Source organism: Saccopteryx leptura, chromosome 2 (genome assembly GCF_036850995.1).
Source record: "Saccopteryx leptura isolate mSacLep1 chromosome 2, mSacLep1_pri_phased_curated, whole genome shotgun sequence".
Classification (NCBI taxonomy): Eukaryota; Metazoa; Chordata; class Mammalia; order Chiroptera; family Emballonuridae; genus Saccopteryx; species Saccopteryx leptura.
Window position 1 is genome coordinate 343,119,846 of NC_089504.1, and position 11,062 is coordinate 343,130,907.

An 11,062-nucleotide genomic window follows, 5' to 3' on the forward strand; every position below is an offset into this window, starting at 1 on the left:
CGCTGGGGATGGCTCCTTGGCCTCTGCCCCAGGCACTGGAGTGGCTCTGGTCACAACAGAGCGACGCCCTGGAGGGGCAGAGCATCACCCCCTGGTGGGCGTGCCGGATGGATCCCGGTCAGGCGCATGCGGGAGTCTGTCTGACTGTCTCTCCCCATTTCCAGCTTCAGAAAAATACAAAAAAAAAAAAAAGAATCAACCAATGAATGCATTAAAAAGTGGAACAACAAATCAATGTTTCTCTCTCTCTCTCTCTCTCCCTTCCTCTCTCTTTCTAAAATCAATCAAGAGAAAGAGAGAGAGAGAGAGAGAACACTGAAACAACCTGGAACTAATAACTAAAGGAAGCAGCAAGGGCTGAAGAAGCACAGGGAAGAGGTGGGATTAGTATGACCTAACAGACCAGGTGGGGCCCCTGCAGAGTTGAAACTCAAAGGCAGACAAAGCCACCAGGAGCTGCTGTTCTCTCCTTAGAAGAGCCATCTATAAAGCTGGTTTTTGGAATGTAGAAAAAAGTCAACTTCCAATGATAAAGTGACTATAAACAAGACAAAAAAAAATGAGAAGAGTCTCTCTCCTTTTGCCTTCCATAGTGCCTTCTATTAGCAGAACCTAGCAGAAAGCCAGTTAGTAAGAGTCTGGGAAACAAGTTTGAAGAGTCCCAGCCCCACCCAAAAACAGAAAGAAGAAACAGGAAAAATGGATTTGGAGCAGAAAGGCAAGGAGTAAATAATTGACACAGTCAACCCCCTTTACTGCTCAGCCTTTACACACACCTTTCTATACATATTTGAACAGTAATAATTTCATGGTTTTACCTAACCAGATGCAATTATCCTTTGCACAAAGATGCTCCAGCACCCTTCTCCTAAAGTGGAGATGCAAAGTCTCTATAGTAACAGTATCTATCTCTGGGTGATGCTAATATCTCTCCCAGTTCAGCCACATTTCCTCTAGTGGATTCTGTAACCTAAATACTATATCATAAAGTTCACTACCAACAGCAATCATATATATAAAATAAATAAGGGAAAGAAAGGAGGGGAAAATTAATATATAGAAAGAGTATATAATATAAAACAAGCAAGAAAGAAAATACCCATAACTTCTCCGATCCTTATTTACGTAACTTGTCAGAAGTTGATATTTATAGCTTTCCTCTTTCATTGCTGATTGTATTTTCACTTTGACTTTGCCCAAAAAAAGCACTTCAGTTTGTTTGTGTTTTAACCAGGTCAGGTGACCAAACCTTTATTCTTTTTTTTTTTTTTAAGATTTTATTTGTTGATTTTAGAGAGGCAAGGGAGGGAGCGAGATCATAGTTGCTTCACTTTAGTTGTTCATTTGATTGCTTCTTGTATGTGCCTTGACCAGGCAAGCCCCAGGTTTTGAACCAGCAACCTCAGTACTCCAGGTCAAGGCTCTATCCACTGTGCCACCACATATCAGGCCAAACTTTTATCCTTGAAGAATCTAAATCCTCAGAATTGAGTTGCTACCATTTTTCTTTAACTTTTACTACTGGATGTGGAAGAAGGAAGAGGCACATGGGGGAATCCCATGAGTTCCAGAAATAGTGTTCCCTACTTTCACTGTGTGGCTACAACCCAGTGTCCCCTTGGTATCTGGGATCAGTCACCTCAGAAAGTAACCTTCTTCTTTGCTGTGAGCCCAGGTTAGTGTCTTAATTTCCATTTTAGTGGAACCATTGTTGTATTTAGTGAAGGGACTTCTCCTTTGGCATAGTAGGTTATATATTTAAAGACCCAGCAAGTCAGGGCCTTGGTGGAGAAGAAGTAGGACCCTGACATCTGGAACCCCCAGATTTTCCTGAACCCTTTGGACCAGCAGAAGTGACCTCTCCCCCTTGCTGAAGGAGAGTAGTCTCTCTTTGCCTGAATATCATACAAAGCCCTCACTTGAGGCAAATGCCTCACAAGATGATACTGACCCACATCAAGATCTGACCCTGACTTTCTCTGTGATTGTAGACCAATAGCTATGGTCAAGTCTCATCATGAGCCAAGTGGGGAAGTACTACCCCAGCTACGGGAAGTAAGCGATTGTTCACCAAAAGAGCTTCAGGATCTGGCTGACATGTAGCAGCAGAATTTGGGATGGAATATTTTGGAATGGATCTTGAGGGTGCTGGACTGGGTTTGGGGGTGGAATATAGGGCTGAATAATGAAGAGTTTGTTGATCTGGGATATTCTCCATGACTGAGGATTTAACATTGTAAGGGCATGGCAAAGACACCTGAATCTAATTGCAACATGCCACTGAACTAGATCTTCAAAGTCTAAGATAAACTCTGCATTATAGAAAATGGGGTGGAGATGCTGGAACTTCCATCAGAGGACCAGAGAAGGGGTCAAAAGGCTCAGAGTGGTTTGCACACCAGAAGGAGATTATGATTATTTGACTTTGGGTGATGGGCGCACAATGCAATCAACAGTTCAAATGCTATAGAGATGTTTACCTGAAACCTATGGACTCTTACTGATCCATGTCACCCCATTACATTTAATTTCTAAATTAAAAAAAAAGAAATTATCATTATATATGATCAGAGAACCTTCCAGCCGACTGTGTTTCTCATGCAGGCCCAGAGATAGTCCCCTCAATAAAATGAGAAACTAGTTTGGTGGAGAGTCCCTGGCACCATTTGCAGCTCAGCAGTGGCTATCCTCTGCAGGGCAAAGTGGATGGTAGCAGAAGCTGCTATGGAACTGGGCTTCACAGAGTCAGTGGGTATGAGAGGAGCTCAGAACAGAGGCCAGGTTACAGCACTGAGTCATCAGATTCAAGGCGGACACATTTCCTGGAACGGGCAGAAAGACAAAATGGTAAGCTGAGATGTAGTATGACGGCCAATAGACAGTGGTCTTTCTAGGTAGATGGGCAGCCAAGGAGGGCATTTCTTGACTTATATAGTCACAAATTAGCAAGAATGAGTGAACATAAGGCTGCTGTCAACCACTGCAAAGGAAAATCATGATCTGTCACCCCATGTCCAGACCCAAACCATTTTTTGGCTGCAGAGTCCCTTGATTGAAGGGGAGGCCAGCTTCCTTTACAAGAAAAATTTTGCAATGCCACAGCAAGCTTATGTCATAGTAACTATTTCACTCCTCCCCCAAAGGTTCTCACGGCCACTTATCAGAGCAACTGTACCCTGAGGAAAGGGGAATACTCAGATCTTTCAAGGCTTTGGATACAGGGTTTGAGCTGACATTGGTACTAGAGGACCGAAATGCCATTAAGAACATATATCAGGGCCTGACCTGTGGTGGCGCAGTGGATAAAGCGTCGACCTGGAAATGCTGAGGTCGCCGGTTCGAAACCCTGGGCTTACCTGGTCAAGGCACATATGGGAGTTGATGCTTCCAGCTCCTCCCCCCTTCTCTCTCTCTCTGTCTCTCCTCTCTCTCTCTCTCTCTCTCTCTGTCTGTCTCTCCCTCTCCTCTCTAAAATGAATAAATAAAAAATAAATTAAAAAAAAAAAAAGAACATAGATCAGAATGGGGCATACACAGGCCAGGTAATAAAAGGAGACCTGGCTAAGTCCATCCCCCAGTGGATGCAATAGGTCCACATACTCACCTGACGGTTATTTCCCTGGACCCTGAATCCATAACTAGAATAGATGTATAATACTGAACAGCTAGCAGAACTCTCACACTGGTTAAAATAAGAGCCATTGGCATAGAAATGGATGAGTGGAAACTGCCCTCTATTCTAGCCAAGATTGTAAGTCAGAAGAAATACCCCATCCCAAGGGGAATGGTGGTGATTATAGACACCCACAGAGGATGCAGCAGTGGTGGACCCTGTTATATCTTCATTTAACTCATTACTCTGGCCCTTAGCAAAAGCAGGATAATGTTGGGCAAAACCAAATGGTAGCCCCGATTTAGCTGCTGTGCAGTTTTCCTAAAACATATCAATATAGCCCCTGACGTTTAGGACGTTAGGATGTGGTTCTTCATTTGGTGAAGAAAAATTGATTGGAATCTTACAAAAGTATACTTCCATATCCTCTCACCCTGACTTTAAATATTGTTGTTATACATTGTATTTCAGTTGGCATTTCCATTGCTTATTAATGAGATTGAGCATTTTTTTTCACGTGCTTATTGGACATTTGTTTTTTTATCTACTGTGAAGTTCCTATTCAAAACATTTTTCTCAGCCTGACCTGTGGTGGCACAGTGGATAGAGCATCAACTTGGAACACTGAGGTCGCTGGTTCAAAACCCTGGGCTTGCCTGGTCAAGGCACATATGGGAGTTGATGCTTCCTGCTCTTCCCTCTTCTCTCTCTCTCTCTCTTTTCTAAAATGAATAAATAAAAATAATTTTTAAAAAAACAAAACATTTTTCTCATTTTGCCTCGGATTTTTTTTAAAGGTACTTGTATCTTTTGTAGCATATATGTACTACAAATATCTTCTCACATTCTGTGGCTTGCCATTTGGTCCTCTTTATGAACAGAATTTTTTTTTGTTTTATAGAGAGTACATTGAGAAGAGGGTGGGGAGGAGCAGGAAGCACCATCTCATAGTACTATAGTAGCTTCCCATATGTGCCTTGACCCCGCAAGCCCGGCGTTTCAAGCCCAGGGATTCAAGCCCAGCGACCTCAGCATTCCAGGTGAATGCTTTATTTACTGCGCCACCACAGGTCAGGACAATTATTAAAACTTTATAATGTCTTTTTTTTTTTTTTTTTTTTTTTTTGTATTTTTCTGAAGCTGGAAATGGGGAGAGACAGTCAGACAGACTCCCGCATGCGCCCGACCGGGATCCACCCGGCACGCCCACCAGGGGTGATGCTCTGCCGCGACCAGAGCCACTCTAGCGCCTGGGGCAGAGGCCAAGGAGCCATCCCCAGCGCCCGGGCCATCTCTGCTCCAATGGAGCCTTGGCTGCGGGAGGGGAAGAGAGAGACAGAGAGGAAGGAGGGGGTGGGGGTGGAGAAGCAAATGGGCGCTTCTCCTATGTGCCCTGGCCGGGAATGGAACCCGGGTCCCCCGCACGCCAGGCCGGTGCTCTACCGCTGAGCCAACCGGTCAGGGTCTATAATGTCTTAATGACTGGTAAAGCAAGTCCTCCCATCTTATCTTTTTCTTGGCCCCTTGCATTTCCATAATAATTTTAGAATTAGTTTCACAAGAGCAACAAAACAAATAACCTTAGTAGGATTTATACTGGAATTATGATTGCATTAAATTTAGAGATTAATTTGGATCGAATTGACATTTTAATAACACTGAGTCTTCCAATCTTTCAATACAATACCTATACCTCTCTTTTTAAAAAAAAAAAATTTTTATTTATTGATTTTAGTGAGAAAGGAAGAAAGAGAGAGGGAGACAGGAACATAGATCTGTTCTTGTACGTGCCCTGACCAGTGATCAAAAGGGCAACCTCTGTGCTTCAGGGTTATACTCTAACCCAGTGATTTTCAACATTTTTTTGGGTCACGGACCATTTTAATGTCAGAAAATATTTTCACAGACCGACCTTTAGGGTGGGACGGATAAATGCACAAAATAAAATTATGCGACCGGCGTAAAAACTGTGGTATTTTTAAATATAATTGTCGAACTTATGAGACAAGCGTCAAGAGTGAGTCTTAGACGGATGTAACAGAGGGAATCTGGTCATTTTTTAAAAATAAAACATCGTTCAGACTTAAATATAAATAAAACGGAAATAATGTAAGTTATTTATTCTTTCTCTGCGACCGGTACCAAATGGCCCACGGACTGGTACTGGTCCGTGGCCCGGGGATTGGGGACCACTGCTCTAACCAACCAAGCTATCCCTCCAGGGCCATGTATCTCTCTCTTTTTATTTACCTTGTCACTTTTTCCTTCTTCTTCTTTTCTTACATGCACCCTGGCCAGGATCCACCCAGCAATCCCATCTGAGGTTGATGCTCTGCCCATCTTGGGTCATGCTCACAACTGAGGTTCCATGGAACCATCCTCAGTGCCTGGGCAATGCACTTGAACCTAGGCAATGCTCTTGAACCAATCAAGCTATGGCTGTGAAAGGGGAAGAGAGAAAGATAAAAAGAGAAGAGAAAGGGGAGGGGTGGAGAAGAAGATGGTCGCTTCTCCTGTGTGCCCCAACTGGGAATCAAACCCAGATGTCCACATACTGCCTAATGCTCTACCACTGAGCAAACTGGCCAGGGCCTATTTACCTTGTCTTTAAAATTTGTCAAAATTTTATCATTTTCTCCAAAGAAGTATTATACATATTTTATTATTAGGTTATTTATATCTTTTGTGCTATTTTTAAAAGTACCGTATTCAAATTTTATTTTCTAATTGTTTCTGATATAGATAAGCAATTAGTTTTTTGTGTTAAAATTTATATAACATGAGATTTGCCATTTTAACCATTTTTAAGTGTACAATTCAGTGGTTTTAATTACATTGACAATGTTGTACAACCATCACCACTACCTATTTCCAAAACACTTTCATCACCCTTCATCATATTGCAATGAACATTTGTGTACAAGTATCTGCTTAAATCCATGTTTTCAGTTCTTTTGAATTGCTATGTTAATTGGTAATTCTATGATTAACATTTTAAGGAACAGTCAGATTGTTTCTATAATGGCTGAATCATTTTACATTCCCATCAATAATGTACAAGTGTTCCAATTTCTCCACAGTCTCACCAACACTTGCTATTTCCACTTTTTATAATAGTCACCCTAGGCACAGTGGCTAGAGTGTCAGACTGGGATGCAGAGGACTCAGGTTCGAGACCCCGAGGTCGCCAGCTTGAGCGTGGGCTCATCTGATTTGAGCAAAGCTCACCAGCTTGGACCCAAGGTCTCTGGCTCAAGCAAGGGGTTACTCAGTCTGCTGAAGGCCCGCGGTCAAGGCACATATGAGAAAGCAATCAATGAACAACTAAGGTGTCACAACAAAAAACTGATGATCAATGCTTCTCATCTCTCTGTCCCTATCTATCCCTCTCTCTGACTCTCTCTCTCTGTCTCTGTAAAAATAATAATAATAATAATAGTCACCCTAGTACATGCAAAGTGGTATCTATTTGTGATTTTGATTTGCATTTCCCTAATGGCTGATGATGTTGAGCATTTTCCCATATATTTATTAGCCATTTGTATATCTTTTTTGGAGAAAATGTCTATTCAAGTCCTTTGACCATTTTTTAATTTGGTTGTTTGTCTTTACATATAATTAATTTTCAAGCTGATTTTGCTAATGTATTAAACATTTCCATAAATTGAAATAATTTATCTGTAACCTCTTTTGGATTTTCTTGCTACACACTTATTTATTAACAAATAACAGGTTTGTTTCTTCCTAACCAAATCAGACACGCCCTGTTTCTGACGTCAGAAGGAAAGATTCCAATATGAAATGTGATGTTTGCTGGAGGTGTTTTATAGATATCCCTCATCAGGTTATAGACATTCTCATCCATTCTTAATTTGCTCAAAGTGTTAATTAGTAATGGATGGTAAATTTTATCAAATGTGTTTTTTGTTTTTGAGATCAATATTTTTTTTATTCTTTATTTATGTGGAGGATTACATGAATTGAATTTTCTAATGTTATCAAACTCCATTTCTGGGATAACCCATTTGAGTCATGATATATTATCCTCTTATATGTTACCTGTTTCAGTTTGCTAATGTTTTGTTTATTCAAGATTTTAAAATTTATGTTCATGAGTGATATTGACCTGTTATTTCAATATATTTTCCTTTCTTGTATTATCCATGACAGGTTTTGGTATTAAGATTATGTTGTTAAACAAGAGAAGAAGTATTCCCTTTTATGCTATATCCTGGAATAATTTATGAATGTTTAGCAGTATTTGTTTCTTGAACATGTAATGGAATTTAACAATGAAGCTATTTTGTCATGGAACTAGATTTGTGGAAATATCTTTGACTACTGATTCAATTTCTTTTCTAGTTGTAGATGATTTAAGTATTCTATTTTTGTGTGTGTGTGTGACAGAGACAGAGAGAGTCAGAGAGAGGGACAGTTAGGGACAGACAGACAGGAAGGGAGAGAGATGAGAAGCGTCAATTCTTCCTTGCGGCACATTAGTTGTTCATTGATTGCTTTTTCATATGTGCCTTGACTGGGGGGGGCTCCAGCAGACTGAGTTACCCCTTGCTTGAGCCAGCGACCTTTGGCTCAAGCGGGTGAGCCTTGCTCAAACCAGATGAGCCCGCGCTCAAGCTGGGCACCTCAGGGTCTCGAACCTGGGTCCTCTGCGTGCCAGTCCGATGCTTTATCCACTGTGCCACTGCCTGATCAGGCTGTATTTATTTTTTATTCTCATGTTTTTATTTTTATTTTGTCAATTGTTTCCTCCGTTTTGAAAAATCAACCTTATAAAAGTACAATTTATATACAATAAGTGCATCCATGTTAATTGTACAAGTCAATGAGTTTTGACAAATGTATCCACTCACAATTAAGACTGGAAATATTTCCATCACCAAGAAAGTTCTCTTGTGCCTCTTCCCAGACAATCTCCAGCCCCACCTTTCACTCCAGGAAATCCTACATCTCTTTTCTGTCCCTGTACTCTAGTTTTTTAAAGAATTTTGTCTAAATTATATGGGCTGTGCTATTTTACGTTTGGCTTTTTTCATTCAGCATAACATCTTGGAAATGCATTCTGGTTGTTACAAGTATCATCAATTCATTACTTATTATTGCTGTGTAATATTCCATTGTGTGGATGTACCACATATTATTTATCTAGTCACTTGTTGAGAGACATTATGGTTTTTCCCATTCTTTTTACTATTGTGGCTACAGCTGCATAAATGTAATTATATACAGTTTGTGTAATCAAGTATTTTCATTTCTTGTGGGTAAATACCTAGAAGTGGAATTGCTGTTAATGTTTAGAAGTGGAAAATGAGAAGTATGGGTTTAACTTTATAAGAAACTTCTAGCCTGACCAGGCGGTGGTGCAGTGGATAGAGCGGTGGACTGGGACGCGGAGGACCCAGGTTCAAAACCCTGAAGTTGCCGGCTTGAGTGCGGACACACCAGCTTGTGTGCAGGGTCACTGCCTTGAGCCCAAAGGTCTCTGGCTTAAAGCCCAAGGTCGCTAGCTTGAGCAAGGGTCACTAACTCTGCTGGAGCCCCCTGGTCAAGGCACATATGAGAAAGCAGTCAATGAACAACTATGGTACCACAACGAAGAAGTGATGCTTCTCATCTATCTCCCTTCTTGTCTGTCTGTCCCTATCTGTCCCTCTCTCTGTTTCTCTCTCTGTCTCTGTCACAAAAAGAAAAAAGAAACTTCCAAACTTCCAAAATTGTTGTACCACTTTACATTCTCACCATCATCATATAAGAGGTCCAGTTTTGTCTGACCAGGCAGTGGCATTGGTTTGGGACACTGAGGACCCAAGTTTGAAACCCCAGTGTCACAAGGTTGAGTGCAGTTTCATCCAGCTTGAGTGTGGGCTCACCAGCTCCAGTGCAGCGTGGCCGGCTTGAGAGTGGGATCCTAGATGTGACCCACGGTCCCTGGCTTGAAGGCTAAGGTTGCTGGCTTGAGCTCAAGGTCACTGGTTTGAGCAAGGGGTCACTGACTCTGCTGGAGCCCCCCGGTTAAGGAACATATGAGAAAGCAATTAATGAACAACTAAGGTGCCACAACTACTCTATGAAGGGAGCTGGAGTGGGTTTTGGGGACTAGAGGGACAAAAGAGAAGATACTGATCAGAGATTTTGCTGACAAGCAACAGGAAGCAAATGAAATAAATGTTGGCAGAGATGAAGGAGGAACTACGTTATGCCCCCCATCCTTTTTTCTTTTTTACTTATTTATTTATTTCTTCTTAAGTGAGAAGCGGGGAAGCAGAGAGACAGACTCCCGCATGTGCTCTGACCAGGACCATCCATCAAACCCACTTAAGGGGAGATACTCTGCCCATCTGAAGCCATTGCTCCATTGCTTGGCAACCGTGATATTTTTAGCCGCATTGAGACAAGGTCATGGAGCCATCCTCAGTGCCTGGGGCCAACTCCAACCAAGCCATAGCTGCAGGAGAGGAAGAGAGGATTGAGAGTGAGAGAGAAAGAGAAGGGAGAGGGGGAGGGGTGGAGGAGCAGATGGTCACTTCTCCTGTGTGCCCTGACCGGGTATCGAACCCAGGACGTTCACACGCCAGGCTAACGCTCAATCACTGAGCCAACCGGCCAGGACCAATGCCCCCTATCTTTCTATAACCTTATGATGTCTAAGCTTCAAACCTACCAGAAGGACCTTGCCATACTCCACCCAGAAGTAAGAAGCACACCTTTGACAGTCAGACCTAGGGGCCAAGGAGATATGAAACATGGCACATACACTGCAGAGAATGACCATATGAGTTGGCAACAGTCTCAAAGAGGGTTGCTTTTGCAAGGCACTGACAATCTGAACTGGGCCACCCAGAGTACTAAGAATTCTCATGAGATTGGCATAGAGACTGACCAGATTGGCTTCAAAACCATAGAAGAGCTGGTGGAGGAACGTGACCTGCTGGAACATACCAAGAAGAGATTGGTAAACACAAGTGAAAACTTGAGCAAAAGTCAAAAGATTGTCCGGTCAATGTCAAAAAAGTGATAACCTACAAGCCTCTACTTTCCATTGTCCTCTTACTGGAGCTGGCCATCCTGGGAGACCTGGTTTATTACAGATTCTTTCGCAAGCACTAAACTTCCTGCAGGGAAGGGTTTATGGACCAGACCTTTGGCCCTGCAGAGGAATGGTGTTAGGGACATAGAATAAGCACATTGTTGATGTGAACTAATGGTTCAAGGACGCGCTGTGTAGCCAGAGTGTGGGAAGGCAGGAAGACGAAAAAACATTTACATGTGAAGTAACAGCAAGAAGACCAGTGTGATATACCAAGGTAATAAATGCTATCTACAACTTCATTAAAAAAATTAAAAAGGATTCTCCACTTTGAGTGGTCAAAATGTGACTATATACTAGCCTTCTGCAAGCTCTGGGAATTCTTTAGCTTACAGCACATCACT

At 42.0% G+C, this 11,062-nt stretch overlaps 1 pseudogene; it reads left to right on the forward strand.

Moving 5' to 3' along the window:
• The first annotated feature begins 2,017 nt into the window (after positions 1-2,017).
• LOC136392318 (vesicle transport through interaction with t-SNAREs homolog 1B pseudogene) lies at positions 2,018-10,738 on the forward strand (annotated as a pseudogene).
• Positions 10,739-11,062: the final 324 nt, after the last annotated feature.